Below are 17,050 nucleotides of genomic sequence, written 5' to 3'. Positions count from 1 at the left end.
GTATTTTGTGTTATTACTCTATCTGGAGGATTAACAAAATGTTGCTTGTTGGCAGTCTGGCCTCAGTCAGGCACTGCCCCACAAGTGTTCTGGTAAAGAGGGGTGGGAGGAGAAGGGGAAAAAAAATCAAAATAACACTGACCTCTTGGGTACCTTTTGTAGCCGAAGTTCCATGGAAAACTATTTTGTCTCCACGTTCATAGTCCTGTCTTGCCCAAACACCAGCGAAAGCCCGCTTTGATAGGTGAATTGAAATGTCAGCTACTTTGCATGAAAGCAGCAGTAAGCACTATCCACCACTTATACAGCTTCCAAAAAAAAAAAATCAATACCCCGGAACCAATACGCTTCCACTTCCAACAACAACAGAACTACTTTATTTCCTCTAGTGAGACCTGAAAAGTCCCCAGAATCTCTCCACTTCCCACTTCTGGTCTTTCTGGAAACACAAGTAATAATTTCAGGAAGAGAAAAAAAAAAATACAGGGACAAGGAAGCTAATCTTCACATCTCACATCAAATAATAATATTAATTAAACTTACTTTAAAATTAAAGTATTAATGCTGTGGAAGCAGCACGGCATAATGGATACAACCTGGGCCTGAGAGTCAGAAGGTCATGAGTTCTAATCCCAGCTCCATCACTTGTCTGCTGTGTGACCTTAGGTAAGTCACTGCATTTCTCTGTGCCTCAGTTACCTCATCTGTAAAATGGGGATTAAGACTGTGAGCCCCACGTGGGACAGGGACTGTGTCCAACCCAATTTGCTTGTATCCACCTAGCACTTAGTACCGTGCCTGGCACATAGTAAGTGCTTAACAAATACCATCATCATTATTATTAAAATTACCCCTTTCTACCCCAACATCTCAAGCACATAGGTTCTGAAATCCAAAATTTGTTTTTGTTATAATAATAATAATAATGACATTTATTAAGCACTATGTGCAAAGCACTCTTTTCAGCACTGGGGAGGTTACAAGGTGATCAGGTTGTCCCATGGGGGGCTCACAGTCTTAATCCCCATTTTACAGATGAGGTAACTGAGGCAAAGAGAAGTTAAGTGACTTGCCCAAAGTCACACAGCTGACAATTGGTGGAGCTGAGATTTGAACCCATGACCTCTGACTCCAAAGCCCGGGCTCTTTTTCACATTAAGCCCTAAGGGTGGGTGTTTGGGTGCACGGGGAGATAGGGGAGATTTTAATAAATATCAGGAGAGAGCAAAATCTTTTCAAGTCTAGAATGTTTATATCCTGTTTAGATTCCCTATCATTCCTCTCCCAGAGCCCGTTGTTGGGTAGGACCGTCTCTACATGTTGCCAGTTTATACTTCCCAAGCACTTAGTATAGTGCTGTGCACATAGTAAGCGCTCAATAAATACAACTGAATTCACACACTTCACTCCTCTAACACTAACCTACTCCCCACACCTCATTCTTTGGTCTCTCTCATCATCGACCCCTTGTCCCTCCCTTCCCTCCTCTGTGAAAACCCCCTCCCGCTTCTTATCAAACAGATCACCACTCTCCCCGACTTCAGAGCTCTGTTAAAATCACATCTCCTCCAGGAAGTCTTCCTTGATTAACCTCATCTGCCCACACTTGTTTCCCTACTTTCTGCATCCTCTATTAATTTGGGTTCCAGACTCCCTAAGCACTTCAATATTCTCACTTACCCCCACAACACTTATGTACCTACTCTTATTCTCTGCTGTTTCCCCTATCTGTAATTTCTTTAAATGTCCATCTCCCCCATTAGAAGACTGGTATAAAATCAGTTCCAACGATAATCAAGATATTACCTGTGATCCTGTTGGAAAGAATCAGAAGAACCCAACACAAAATTCAGTTGTAGGAAAAAAAAAAAAATCTTGCCTCACACAAAATCATTTCTCCCCTCCCAGCATATTTCCAATATAATAAAACCATTCTTTCAATTAAAAAAAAAAAACAGCTCCGTTGAGAATTTAATGCCACCCAGGAAGTCTCTAACAATTTATTTTGGAACATCTATTCTTGGAAAAGCTTATTTACAGCCAGATTGAGTTTCTGGTCACTACTGAAAACTTCTAAACTCGTAAAAACTACAAGTGTGGAAGGTTTTACTGCAGCATATTTTTACTCTTCTAGTATATGGAGATGAGTTTTTCACTCCTTTTATTTAACAGTCTTTCTGGACAAGCCTTCTAGAACCCAAGGAAGGGGGGCAAAACAAGGTAAAGTTAACCCACGGGTCAAATTCAGAGCTTCGGATTTTCTGAAACAAAGATAATTCCTTCTTGAAATTGGCAGTGACACTCAGCCCCTTTCCAGAGCACAAAGATTTGATTTTGCTCACAAATTGTTAGAGCAGAAGCAGAATATTAATCCATCATCCATGCTATAATTTCAATAATGAAAATTAAACCCAATTGAAATGACCTGCCAGACAGACTTCTGTATAAAGCTGGAGGAGGGGTCAGTTGTGATTTAACAGGTGAAAAAAAAAATTTTTTTTTAAAGGCAGTGATTACATGCACTAAAGATTTAAGTTTCACGACAGTCAGAAATATCCCACTGTGCCTAGAGGATAACCAAAGCAAGGCCAAGTAACAAGCAGATATTTATCAGAAGGATTGTTTTGCCACTAAATGGGCAATTGAAGTCTAGCCATTTTAATAAATAAACCTGATTAGTTATGAGACTATCTGAAATCCCTCCAAGACTGGTAACACTCACCTTGGAGAGTAAGTCAATCATTAGGCATGAGTGCCTCCTGTCTCCTAAGAACTAGTCTGAACCAAGTTGTACCTGTCAACTCTTTCCACAATAAATGTTTTAATCAGTTAAACAAAGGGGCCTTGGAAAAGGTAGCTGATAGTGTTACAACGTTTTCAAAGAGACAGAGAGAGCAAATACTGCTAGAAGTCCAAGCTCTGTGCCTTGAATGAAAAGGAAAAAAAAATATCTCCCACACACCTCTCCAAAGGTTCCACCACCTTACATTCTCTTCACTTGAAATGACTTGGGCAGACTATTCCCTAGGCACTCCATCGGTTTTTCAAGAGGCTCTCATACACACCCACCTGTCATGTATTACCCACAGCAGGGCTATTAGCCACCTAGGGAAACTGCAGACAGCCAGAGGGAAAGATTAGAATGAGCAATCAGGTGGCCCTCCTATGGTTACATTACTTCTACCAGGTGGCATTTCTGGTTTCAGTTTTTAGGCTACCTCTGATCCTACCGCCTTTCAATAACTCTCCCCACTAAAGCTTGCACTCTGCTTTTGCTAGGAGTGGGTGAGAAGACAGAGAGAAGGTAGTTTCCTCATCGGCAAAAGGGAGTTTACCTGTTCACCTTTCCCCTTGGACTAGGAACCCAATGTGGGACTTTAGCTGATCTGACTGTATTGGATCTACCCCCAGGCTTAGTACAGTGCTCCACCCAGAGTCAGAACTTAAACACCACAATTATTATTATTATTAAACTACATGAATAGGCAAATATGCACATTTCCTCTGGACTCCAGGATGGCCACCTTCTCTACCTCCTCATCAGATCAAAGACCCACCGAGGGTCTCTCTGAGCTCACATTCAATATTACATCCTAAGCCACTGAAATACAACAGCAGAGCAGAGGAAACAGTGCACATTTGGAAGAGAGTTGCAGCAGAGATTGCCTCCCCCCCACACACACACAAACACACCACCACCACACACGATTGGAAAAGAGACTCTCATAAAAGAGGTTTAGCTTTATGACAATTGTCTACATCAGCCCTTCAGCAGTCCCAAACACCCATTTAGACCGAAAGATAATGAAATAAAGTTACACAACAAGCTTCATATGCCTTCAATTAAAGAATGGGGATATTGCAGCTCAGCATATTTCCGTATCTTCCAGAGGTATGATTTCCATGGATCTGTGACTAAGTGACGATAAAAAGTCTGGCAAACGCACACATACGCAGACCTTAAATGAAAGCGACAGGCTTCAATTTGTAATCCTACCCGGGGCTGCCTGGTAAGAAAGTACCAGGGGAGTGGGCGTCCTCACCTTCCTCTCAAACGGAATGTTAACTTGAGAGCCCTTCAAGTGGTTACAATCACAACCTGGTAACAGGATTAAGTCACTCACCCAGCTACTGAGTATTGAAATCTAATTATCAACAAGTCTTTGGAGCCTCAGGTCCAATAATATTGCCACTCAGGGGCAGCGACAACAACAAAAAAACGTACATTCAGCGGTTGCCTTCTCATCCCGGGCCACTGAACTTTGCTCTATTGGAGGGCCAAGACATTAGCTAGTAATTCTTATCACCAAAACAGGTGTTACAGGTAGGAGAGCCTCACTGAATGGCAGGTTGGCTTTAACAAAGCTTCTCTCCCAGGAGGCTGAGCTAATGAGCCCTCAGTCTGAGGACCAGAGAGATCCCCAGACTTACAAAACAAACAGGCAGCCCACCACGAGCCATCCCAACCTGGGTTCTGCAGGGATCTAATCAGCTGCTTCGAGTAGAACAGTTCTTTGCACATAGAAAGCGCTTAATAAACGCCATTTAAAAAAAAAAAGTTGAACGCTGTGACAATCAGGCATCAACATAGCCTGGATCCGGGAAAACACAAGAGCCAACACAAAGATCACCGGGGCTGGCAGTTTGCGCTGTACTTCAGATATATGCCAAGACGTGCGAAGAGCCCTGTGGCTTCTGGGGGCTACCATGCGGAGCCTCCAAAAAAAATCAATGCGGGAGGACCAATCAGTCGTATTTATTGAGCGCTTACTGTATGCAGGGCACTGTACTAGGTGCTTGGAACAGCACGGAGATATAACAGACGCATTTCATTCAATCATATTTATTGAGCACTTACTGTGTGCAGAGCACTGTACTAAGCACTTAGTACTAACACATTCCCTGCCAACGTTTGAGGATAAAGAACGACTAGGCAAATTCAGAATTTGGGAAGGCTGGAGGTAGCCAAGGCATCAGGCCTAGTGGGTAGAACTAGGAGTTAGAACTATTTATTTTGTTAATGATGTGCATCTAGCTTTACTTCTATTTATTCTGATGACTTGACACCCGTCCACATGGTCTGTTTTGTTGTCTGTCTCCCCCTTCTAGACTGTGATCCCGTTGTTGGGTAGGGACCGTCTCTCTATGTTGCCGACTTGTACTTCCCAAGCGCTTAGTACAGTGCTCTGCACACAGTAAGCGCTCAATAAATACGATTGATGATGATGATGATGGAGGAATGAGCCAAAGCACCCTTCTTCAGGAAGGGTGGGGGAGCCCTGAATCAAGTTTGGTTGTCAGGGCCTGGGCAGTTACTATAAAAAGAGTAAGGCTCAGTGCCTCCGTAAAAAAAAGTTTCTCCCCATTCCCCCCACCATCTCCTCTCTTCTAGAAAAGGGTTGGGAAGTTACTGAACGTTTGTTTTCTTTCTTGCCCTTAATCATCGCAAGCTTGCCCCTTGTGCCCCTGCTATCACAGTGTTACACAAACAAGAAGTGCAAACCACAATTCTGAGTTTTAAGTTTAACTCAAAAGGCTGTGAGAACGAGAACGATAGACCTTGTGATCACAGCAGAGGATGCAGAACCAGAATATACCTGAGGAGCAGTGTGGTCTAATGGAAAGACAATAAGCCTGGGGTCCGAGGAGCTGGGTTCTAATACCAGCTCTGCTAGCTGCCTGCTGTATTATCACGGAAAAGTCACAACTTCTCTGGGCTTCACGGTATCCTCACTGGTAAAATGGGTATTTAGTTTGCCTGTTTTCCCTCCCATTTAGACTGTGAGACCCATGGGTGGGACAGGGACTGTGTCTGACCTGATTAATTTTTTATCTACCCCGGTGTTTAGAACAGTTCTTGTCGCATAATAAGCACTTAACAAATATAATAATAATAATAAGGAATCCAGCTCCAAGAAGATTCCTGACACACCAGGTTAAACCAGTCCCTGGAACCTCCTTCAGAATATATCTCCCTGCCAGCACCTCTGCTTCTTCGTGATGGGGCAAAAAAACAAATCTACCTATTTCTTCCAAAAGTGGGGCATAAAACCAAAAGAAAAGAAAAGGCAACTGTCACAAGAAAGTTTGGGATGGTTTGGGGTTGTTTTATGAGAAGACACAAGAATCCCAAGGTAACTGGGAGAAAATGCTACTCTGCGTTACAATCTGTTGGTATTTTCTTTTTAAATGCCAAGCGGCACACTCTCACACACCATACATACACTTCTCTTTGCAAGCTGACTCCTTTGCCATTCCTTTCTCTGAATGCCAATGAGAAACTTTTACAGACAAAATTTGGGAAGTGGGAAGCCCAGCACAACTAGGCAGCTTCATCCAGTGCTGGCTTCAAATCAGTGAAGGCACCATCTATAGATCCAATACATTGTGTCTTTCTTCCTCTGGAGCATCATACTTCAAAGGATGATGAAACTATATAACCCTGTTTGCCTTCCCCAGAAGTCGCCTAAAGCAGAAAAACCAAATGAAAAGCTACGATACCATTCAAGCCGTCAGTTCCCGACTGTAGGTTAGCTTCAGACGGAACGGGATTTGGTATCGCTCAGGAGTGAATAAGCTTTCAATATAATGACCTAAAATGTCTGCTGCTTACATCTTTCAGCTCCACTCCGCCTTTATGAGAAACAGATTTTCAGGTAAAGGCATTTCTCTAGAGCCGTTCGTCGCGCAAGCCGAGACTGGACAGGCTACTAGATCTACAGCCCCAACCACTCTTAATTTTACCCTCTAGACCATGTGGCTTAGCTCTAGGTATCACAGCTGCCTGCATATTATGTCCACTCAATCTCTAAGGCAAAGCTCCTGCAGATAAAGCAGTGGGAGCCAGACGGCAAGCTGGCGGTACTGTCTCCCGACGGCAAACTCTCTGAAATGGAACCCACCACTCAGAACTGTGATATCACTGCTGCGATTATCCCATTGGAGTTGTGTTGGGGATACAAAACTTTTCAAACTCCCTAATGATAGGGAAGAGGTAGAAGAGAAGGCAAGGCCCTGGGGAGTAAAGTTCTGAATGGAAACTTACACCGGACCCAGGCTAAAAATCACCAAATGTCTTCTGATCGCAAACTATATTTCTTTAAATGTTGCAGGACATGAGTTTGTTTATTTCTGATAGTTTTGAATCTAATTATGTTACAGTGGGGCCTTGAGTCTTGATAGTTACAGAGTAACACTAGGTAGAGCTAAGGCATGGTATCTTCAAATTGTAAAGAGCTTTTCAAATTTCATATTCTAAGGAGACTCTGGAGACTTTTTTTTATCGGAAAAAAATGAAGTTTTGAGCTCTTCTCATCTATGAGGTCTGTTGGTTTTCTTCCTCCTATTATTATCCTAAACTAGTCAAGGATTCATGGATCACTGGCAATGTCAACATCAGATATCTCTCCATGTTGACATTTATTACCTAGGTAAGGGAGGGTGGTGCCAGCCTAGCATCATTGGCTGTATTTGTATGAAATGCAAATCTAACCCAGGACTCTGTATCCAAACCATGCTGGGTTAAGGAGGTTAACTAAGGGGGAGTGGAGGCTGCTTTCCCTTTCTTTGAGTGGGTAGCGGAAAGAAGAGAGGAAATCAATCATATTTATTGAGCACTTAATATGAGAAGAGCACTGTACTAAGAGTAAGCATTTCAGAGAGTATAATACAACAGAATTGATAGACACATTGCCTGCCCATAATGAGCTTACAGAGAGGGAGTAGGAGAGCAAAGAAACCCCAAGCCATTTCTTCATCTTAAAGATTTGAAAGGCTATGTTTATTCCGATTTCCTGAACCCTATTCTCCCATATCACAATACCTGCCCAAGTCTCATTCCTCTTTTCATCAAGATTAATATGAACTATCTCTTCAAAGATTTCAGCTCTCTTAAATGATTTAAAAATGAAGGCTTCCCTCAAAAGCCACTGGAAACACATTTCAAAAGTCTAAACTTTACCATTTACATTTCAAATGTTTTTCTTGGTGGCGATAGATGCTTCTATCCTTTTTAAAAAGTAAAAATCTTAAAGCTCCAGAATACTCTCTAAAAGCATTCACCCAGCCTGAGTCACACGTGCTCTGATGCAGATCTCGCTTTCAATGTCTCTTTTGTTTGATACTGGTGTTTTCAACATCCTCAACTTGAACAGAAAAAGGTCAGCACAAGTCTTCTGGCATTATTAAACCTGAATCAGGGCCTACTATGGGGAGATTGATGTCACAGTAAATTTATCTCAATCAAAAGGAGAGGAGAGCAAGTTTAAGTCAGACCCACTCCGTGTTAAATAATTCCTTCTTCCCCCCTCCCATTTTCCCCACCAAAAGGCAGACAGGAGTGTTGAAAAATATAGACCTCTGATTTTATCCTTTGTCAAAACTTTCACTGAGTTATGACAAGGTTGGAGCTAAACTCATGCAAACTCTAAGAGCAGAGGTACAACTAACGACAAGTCCTCCAGCCAGCACCATGGCCCTGCCTCTTCATTTTCAACTTTAACACTCACAAAAAAAACCCAAAAACAAAATAACCCCCCAAAACAAAAACCAGCCTCTTAGACCAATCTCTCTCTCTCTCTCTCTTTTCTCTCTCTCTCTCTCTCTCTCTTTTTTTCTCTCTCTCTCTTTTTCTCTCCTACCGGCCCTGTGTAACCCGCCTCTTCCCCACCCATCTAGGGGGAGACCGAGTTATTTAACCCTCCAGTTTACAAGGCCAAGTTCCCATCTTGTAGCCAGGAAAGAAACTGTTTCTCAAGACCCCTTAAAAGCCCTTGGCACTTCAAGGCAACTCTGAGATACTCGGCCAGAGCTCAGAGCCAAAAGCTGGGCTAGCGCGTGAATGGGCTGCTGCCCTTTTAAATTTTATAAGCCTCCAGCTTTTCTGCTGCACAGAGTTTTCTATTCAGGGGGCTCTAAATGGCCATTTCATATTTTAAAAAGAAAGGCTTGCCTAGGTGGCACCTTCCAACTATCCGGGAGTCATTCAATCGAACCAGGCGTCCTCCCCCTTCTCTCTCATACTGTCTCTTAGGAAACCTTTGATAGGGCATTTGTTCAGGCTGCCAAGTTAAATCTTCCTCTCTCATGTCAGGGCGCTGAAAAGGGAGAGAGAGGGAGGGAGAGAACGAGTGATCACACCCCAGCTCCACTCAAGCCTAGTCTAATAAATGGGGGGAGAAAAAAAACAATTCCTGTGACACCCCAAAGCCGTTAAGGGTCGGCAGATCATTAACAGATGCCCCCAAATATACATCGGGTACCGTTCGACAGGGCCAAGTCGCGATTGTTTCTTTAAGTTTGGCCCGGCCTTGGGAGAGTGACCCCAGGTATAGAGCTGCAAACAAAAGCATGTTTAGCGCGGCTGGCTCTCTACTCCTTCCCCCTCCCCTCCTCCCGGTTCCTTCTCTGGATGGAAAAGGCTCAGACTCTTTGCAATCATAGGAGAACTGTGCCCTCTCATCCATCCAAGGTGCAACTTCCAAATTCAGGCTACTGCCATTAACTCTGCACTTCTGCTGGGTGGGGTGAAGGCTGCTGTGTGTTTGGGGGGGGGGGACAGAGAGGAGGAAGGAGAGATACGGGGGGAGGCATGGGCTGGTGGGAAAGAAGGAAAAGTTTGCAAGACAAAAAGAAGATGCCCCTAACATACGCTACTCCTTAAGTTCCTTCCCCTAGAGGAAGGAACTTAAGAGGAATGAGGGGGTGGCCGGGCCTGCCCCTGCCCAGCACTGGCCTCTGCGGGTGTTTACATTCCTGAAGTATCTAAATGGACGGTGGTGGGTCTGTCTGTCTGTCTGTCCCTGGGTCTCTCTCTCTTTCTCTCTCTCTCTCTCGACGACTGCAAAGGCAGCAGCAGCTCAACCTCCCGTGAAAACGGTTCCCTCCTTTTTTTCCCACTTTCACAATGGCAAGAAAGCCGAGCCGGGCTCTCTCGGATCCACCGCCAGCCAACCCACCAACCCCCACCACCACCACCCCCTCCCGCTCCGCCTTCTTCTGCTGCTGCTGCTGCTGCTGTGTGAGTGTGTGTGTGTGTGTGTGTTTGTGCGTCTCCGCCCCCGCCTCCCTCCGCTGGCTTCCTGGACAGATGTAGCCAGGAGAGGGGAAGAGGAGGGAAGGGGCTTCTCCTGCTTCTGCCCTGAGTGGGGAGGGAGGAAAAGGGGGGGGGGGGGGGTGTCTAAGTGTGAGTGTGTCTGTGTAAGTGTGAGAAAGAATAAGAGTGTGTGTGTGTGTTTGTGAAGGAGGGGCCCTCCCGTTCCCTTCTGCCTTCTCCTAACCCAGACACCAGGAATGTGAAGCAAGGGTCCCTGTGACCGCCCAGACACACACTGAAAGACACACACACCACCAACACACAGTAAAAGACACACACACACACACACAGAAGGAGAGCGAACTATTTGAGGTTTTTTGAAAAGCCCCCCTCATTGGGATTCAAACCTCCCTTTGTTTTTCCTGGCCCAAGGAGCTGCCCCCTCCGGCTCCCCCTTTCCCACCCTCCGCGCCCTCCTGCACCATCGAAGCAGCCTACCTCCCCTTTCCTCTCCCCCACCACCCCCGACCAGGCACCACGTCGAAAGTTTAAGCGCTCAGTACAGTGCCCTGCGCACCGTAAGCGCCCAATACCTCCGACTGGATGAATAAAGTCACCGCAACAGCCACAACAGAACACACGTTCACGCACAAACTTGAGCCACCGAAAAAAGAAGGGGGGCGAAGCCTCACTCTCTTCCCGTGCCCTCTGCCAGCCCTCTGGCCGGGCCCGTTGGGGGATAGGGACCGGCTCTCTATGTGGCCGACTTGGACTTCCCGAGCGCTCAGTACAGTGCTCTGCACACAGTAAGCGCTCAGTAAATATGAACGAATGAATTCAACACACAACCACACACACACAGTCGGGTGGCACCCCCAGATCCAAGCAGGTCCCTTTGGGCACCGTCCCTCCCCGCACCCCCTATCGCGACCGACCCAAGCGCTTAGCCCAGTGCCCTGCACCCAGGAGGCGCTCAATAAATACAACCATGAATGAATCTCCCACCCCTTGGCCCACCCTCGTCCACCACCGGCTTCTCACCCAGTCCCTGTCCCTTTAAGAAAAAAAAGCCTTGCACACGTTTCCAGCCCTAAGTCTTTCTTAATAATAAATACAAATAGCAGATCCTAATAAATACAATCCGGCCGGTTACGAAAACTGCCTCCAGGAATTTGGGGGGGTCCCTCTATTGTTTCCGCCCCCCTCCAGCCCCCGCAGAAGGACGGCAAACTTACCCACCGCTTTGCAAGAAGCCGGGGCTGCAGCAGGAGGAAGAGAAATCAGGGGAAGGAGGAAGAAAGGCACGGCCAAAATCCTCTTTCTCTCCCTCCCCCAGATGATTTCTTTCGGGGAGGAGGGGAGAGATCTGTGCCAGTCAATATATGGGGGGGGGGGGAGGAAAATAAGAAAAAAAATCTGAATAATGATCTGATTTAGAGCTTTATTTTCTCTGCTCGCTCTCCTTTGCTCTCTCTTTTTTTTTGCCCACAGACAGTGAAAAGGAGCTCAGTGTTAGTGGGTGAGTAAGTGAATCAACTAGCCGAGAGCAGAGCAAGTTGAAGTGTCAAATTACATTGGCTATTCTATTACCAAAGGGCCCCGCTCGCTGGCTGCTGGCAAAAGCCGTCCCAGATTCCTATCTGAAAGGGGAGCTGTGTTTCTCCTTTTCCTCCTCTTTCTCCTCCTCCTCCTCCTCCCCCTCTTCTTCCTCCTCTCCCCGGTAGGGCAGCTACTTTCCCTCCCTCGTTTTTCTCTTTCGTGGAAAAAAAAAAAAAGAGAGAATATGTACATTCTTTTTACGTCTACATATCCCCCTTCCCTCCCTCCCACCAGACTTCCTTTTCTTTCTTCCCCTGGACAACTTTGGTAAGAGATAAATCACGCAGATTCCAGTCGGGAGGGGAGAGTGGGGAAGGGAGGGTAACCAAATGGGAAAAAAAGACTTTAAAGAAGCAAAAGAAATCAATAAATAAAAGGCGAACACGCACTAACTCCCGAGTGCCGGTGACTCCCGCCCCTTTCGGGGCCTTAGAGATCATATATGTATATATATACATATATATATATATATATATATATATATATATTTGCCCGAACGCAAACGATCGATGTTTTCGGGTGGAAAGGAATTAGTCCAATTTCTTTTTTTAATTAAAAGCTAATGGAGATGGGGAAGGTCAAGATAGAGCATGGTGTCTCCATCCCCGACCCCAGCTGGATCAAGTTTCTCTAGGGAAAGGAGGTGGGGAGTGTGTGTTTGTGGGTGGGGGCCTACGGCAGCTCCCCCCACATGCTTCAGCGCTTAGAACAGTGCTTTGTACATAGTAAACCTTTACAAATCTTATTATTATTATTATTATTATTATTATTATTAGCAGCACTGCTGCCTTTCAGAAATGTTTCTGGACTGTGAGCCCATTGTTGGGCAGGGACCGTCTCCATATGTTGCCGGTTTAAGCGCTTAGTACAGTGCCCTGCACACAGTAAGCAGTCAGTAAGCGCTTAGTACAGTGCTCTGCACACAGTAAGCGCTCAATAAATACGAGTGATTGATTGATTGATTGACTAAATACGATTGAATGAATGAAGTGTTATTTGTTTTGTCTCCCTAATTTATCCTTTGGCATCCCCAGGAGGGCTAGCTGTGGTCCTGCTGGTGGGAGTCCGGGGGTGGGGGGGGGGGGCTTTCATTCAGTCATTCAAGCGTATTTATTGAGCGCTTACTGAGTGCAGAGCACTGTACTAAGCGCTTGGGAAGTACAAGTTGACAACATACAGAGACGGTCCCTACCCAACAACGGGCTCACAGTCTAGAAGGTCTTTGGGGGTGGGGGGGAGTCAGGAGGGGAGCCGGTCCTTGGAAAAGGGAGAGCACATTTCATTTATTCAGGCATGCAACCGTGTTTATAGGGTGCTGACTATGCGCGCAGCGCTGTACTAAGCGCTTGGAAAGTATAATTCAGCGATCAAACCGGCGCAAAGTTTGCGCCTTCCTCTTTCGACACCTCTCAGCATCACCCCCAGGCAGGGGTTGGGGGATGCGAAGGGAGTCCTTCTAGACTGTGAGCCCACTGTTGGGTAGGGACCGTCTCTATATGTTGCCAACTTGTACTTCCCAAGCGCTTAGTACAGTGCTCTGCACACAGTAAGCGCTCAATAAATACGAATTGATTGATTGAAGGGAGTCTGTGCTGGGGGGCTGGTCCTGCCCGGCCGGGGTCAGAGGGGGTCATTCATTCACTCAATCCTATTTATTGAGCCATTACTGTGTGCAGAGCACTGTACTAAGCGCTTGGGAAGTACAAGTTGGCAACATATAGACACGGTCCCTACCCAACAGCAGGTTCACAGTCTAGAAGGGGGAGATAGACAACAAAAGAAAACATATTAACAAGATCAAATAAATAGAATAAATATGTACAAGTAAAATAGAGTAATAAATATGTACAAGCATATTCATTCAATCGTATTTATTGAGCGCTTACTGTGTGCAGAGCACTGTACTAAGCGCTTGGGAAGAACAAGTTGGCAACCTATAGAGATGGTTCCTACCCAACAGCGGGTTCACAGTCTAGAAGGGGGAGGCAGACAACAAAACAAAACATATTAACAAAATAAAATGAGTAGAATAAATATGTACAAGTAAAACAGAGTAATAAATATGTACAAACATATTCATTCAATCGTATTTATTGAGCAATTACTGTGTGCAGAGCCCTGTACTAAGCGCTTGGGAAGTACAAGTTGGCAACCTATAGAAACGGTCCCTACCCAGCAATGGACTCACAGTCTAGAAGGGGGAGACAGAGAACAAAACAAAACGTATTAACAAGATAAAAATAAATTGAATAAGTATGTACAAGTAAAATAAATAGAGTAATAAATATGTACAAACATATTCATTCAATCGTATTCATTGAGCAATTACTGTGTGCAGAGCACTGTACTAAGCGCTTGGGAATCCAAGTTGGCAACATATAGAGACGGTCCCTACCCAACAGCGGGTTCACAGTCTAGAAGGGGGAGACAGGCAACAAAAAGAAAACATATTAACAAGATAAAATAAATAGAATAAATATGTACAAGGAAAATAAATAAATAGAGTAATAAATATGTACAAACCCGGGGCCGGGAGGGAGGAGGCGTGGGGTGGGGGGTCAGCTCCGCCCCCCTCCCGGGCAATCACCCTGTTTTGGGTGAAAGAACTGGACGATTTGGAAAAGGACAAGGGGAGATGGGGGAAGGAGCCGCTCCCCTGCTCCCCTCCAACCATCCCGACTCATAATAATAATAATAATAATAATAAATATAATAATAATAATAAATATAATAATAATAATAATAATAAATATAATAATAATAGCATTTATTAACCGCTTACTATGTGCAAAGCACTGTTCTAAGCTCTGGGGAGGTTACAAGTGATCAGGTTGTCCCACGGGGGGGCTCACAGTCTTAATCCCCATTTTACAGATGTGGTAACTGAGGCACAGAGAAGTGTAGTGACTTGCCCAAAGTCACACAGCTGACAAGTGGCGGAGTCGGGGTTTGAACCCATGATTTCTGACGCCAAAGCCCGGGCTCTTTCCACCGAGCCACGCTGCTTCGGGAGTTTGCCTCTGGCCCACTTGCCTCCAAACCCCCTTCCCCTCCCCACAGTACCTGTATATATGTATATATGTTTGTACAGATTTATTACTCTATTTATTTTCCTTGTACATATTTATTCTATTTATTTTATTTTGTTAATATGTGTTTTGTTGTCTGTCTCCCCCTTCTAGGCTGTGAGCCCGCTGTTGGGTAGGGACCGTCTCTACATGTTGCCAACTTGTACTTTCCAAGCGCTTAGTACAGTGCTCTGCACACAGTGAGCACTCATTCATTCATTCAATCAATCCTATTTATTGAGCGCTCATTCATTCAATCCTATTTATTGAGTGCTCATTCATTCATTCAATCGTATTTATTGAGCACTCATTCATGTACTCTTTCAATCGTATTCATTGAGCGCTCATTCATTCATTCAATCCTATTTATTGAGTGCTCATTCATTCATTCAATCCTATTTATTGAGCACTTACTGTGTGCAGAGCACTGTATTAAGCGCTTGGGAAGTACAAGTTGGCAACGTATAGAGACGGTCCCTACCCAACAGCGGGCTCACAGTCTAGAAGGGGGAGACAGACAACAAAACAACACATATTAACAAAATAAAATAAATAGAATAGTAAATATGTACAAGTAAAATAAATAGAGTAATAAATCCGTACAAACATATATACATATGTAAATACGAATGGATGAATGAATGAAAGAAAGCCCCCTTCCCCAAAAGTACTTGCATTTGCAGAGATCCCCCTCCCACCTACAAGGCAGGCGTTGCGTCATCATCATCATCATCATCAATCGTATTTATTGAGCGCTTACTATGTGCAGAGCACTGTACTAAGCGCTTGGGAAGTACAAATTGGCAACATATAGAGACAGTCTTTGCATCCTATTTATGGAGCACTTTGCTGCCTAGGGTCTCTCCCCTCCAGGGAGAAAAGACTCCCTCTTGCCTTACTTGAGCCATCCACCACCCTGATAAGGTTTGGACCCTCCCCATCCCCCCCGCCATACCTCCTTCCTCCCCACAGCACCTGTATATATGTTTGTACAGATTTATTGCTCTATTTATTTTACTTGTGCGTATTTACTGTTCTATTTAATGATGTGTATATAGCTATAATTCTATTAATAATAATAATAATGATGGCATTTAGTAAGCGCTTACTATGTGCAAAGCACTTTTCTAAGCCCTGGGGAGGTTACAAGGTGATCAGGTTGTCCCCCGGGGGGCTCACAGTCTTTATCCCCATTTTACAGATGAGGGAACTGAGGCCCAGAGAAGTGAAGTGACTTGCCCAAGGTCACACAGCTGACAATTGGTGGAGAGGGATTTGAACCCATGACCTAGACTGTGAGCCCACTGTTGGGTAGGGACCGTCAATATATGTTGCCAACTTGTACTTCTCAAGCGCTTAGTCCAGTGCTGTGCACACACTAAGCAGTCAATAAATACGATTGAATGAATGAATGAAATTGTACTTCCCAAGCGCTTAGTCCAGTGCTCTGCACACAGTAAGCGCTCAATAAATGCGATTGAATGAATGAACTTGTACTTCCCAAGTGCTTAGTCCAGTGCTCTGCATACAGTAAGTGCTCAATAAATACGATTGAATGAATGAATGAATGACCCTGTATTTCCCAAGCGCTTAGTCCAGTGCTCTGCACACAGTAAGCGCTCGATAAATACAATTAAATGAATGAATGAACTTGTACTTCCGAAGCGCTTAGTGCAGTGCTCTGCACACAGTAAGCGCTCAATAAATACGACTGAATGAATGAACTTGTACTTTCCATGTGCTTAGTCCAGTGCTCTTCACACAGTAAGTTCTCGATAAATATGATTGAAGGAATGAATGAATGAACTTGTACTTCCCAAATGCTTAGTACAGTACTCGGCACACAGTAAGCGCTCGATAAATACGATTGAATGAATGAATGAACTTGTGCTTCCCAAGCGCTTAGTCCAGTGCTCTGCACACAGTAAGCGCTCCATAAATACGATTGAATGAATGAACTTGTACTTCCCAAGCGCTTAGTCTAGTGCTCTGCACACAGTAAGCGCTCCCTAAATACGATTGAATGAATGAATGAGTAAACTTGTGGCAGCATTGTGGCTCAGTGGAAAGAGCCTGGGCTTTGGAGTCAGAGGTCATGGGTTCAAGTCCCGGCTCCGCGACTTGTCAGCTGTGTGACTTTGGGTGAGTCACTTCGCTTCTCTGTGCCTCAGCTACCTCATCTGTAAAATGGGAATTAAGACTTGTGAGCCCCCCTTGGGACAACCTGATCACCTTGTAACCTCCCCAGCGCTTAGAACAGTGCTTTGCACATAGTAAGTGCTTAATAAATGCCATTATTGTACTTCCCAAGAGCTTAGTCCAGTGCTCTGCACACAGTAAGCGCTCGATA

General features: G+C 44.8%; 1 protein-coding gene across 3 annotated transcripts in view; it reads right to left on the bottom strand.

Annotated features, from left to right (window-relative positions):
• The window catches only part of ZMIZ1 (zinc finger MIZ-type containing 1), a 538,822-nt gene extending 527,459 nt beyond the window's left edge, over window positions 1–11,363 (bottom strand). For all 3 annotated transcript variants that reach the window (XM_038743493.1, XM_038743494.1, XM_038743496.1), the window contains exon 1: window positions 11,269–11,363. The gene's annotated coding sequence lies outside the window, so the exon portion shown is untranslated. The remainder of the gene's footprint in view (window positions 1–11,268) is intronic.
• Between the last annotated feature and the right edge of the window lie 5,687 nt (window positions 11,364–17,050).

Source organism: Tachyglossus aculeatus, chromosome 3 (assembly GCF_015852505.1).
Source record: "Tachyglossus aculeatus isolate mTacAcu1 chromosome 3, mTacAcu1.pri, whole genome shotgun sequence".
Taxonomy (NCBI): Eukaryota; Metazoa; Chordata; class Mammalia; order Monotremata; family Tachyglossidae; genus Tachyglossus; species Tachyglossus aculeatus.
Note: the sequence above shows the minus strand (reverse complement) of the source record. Positions and strands in the feature narration are given on the sequence as shown.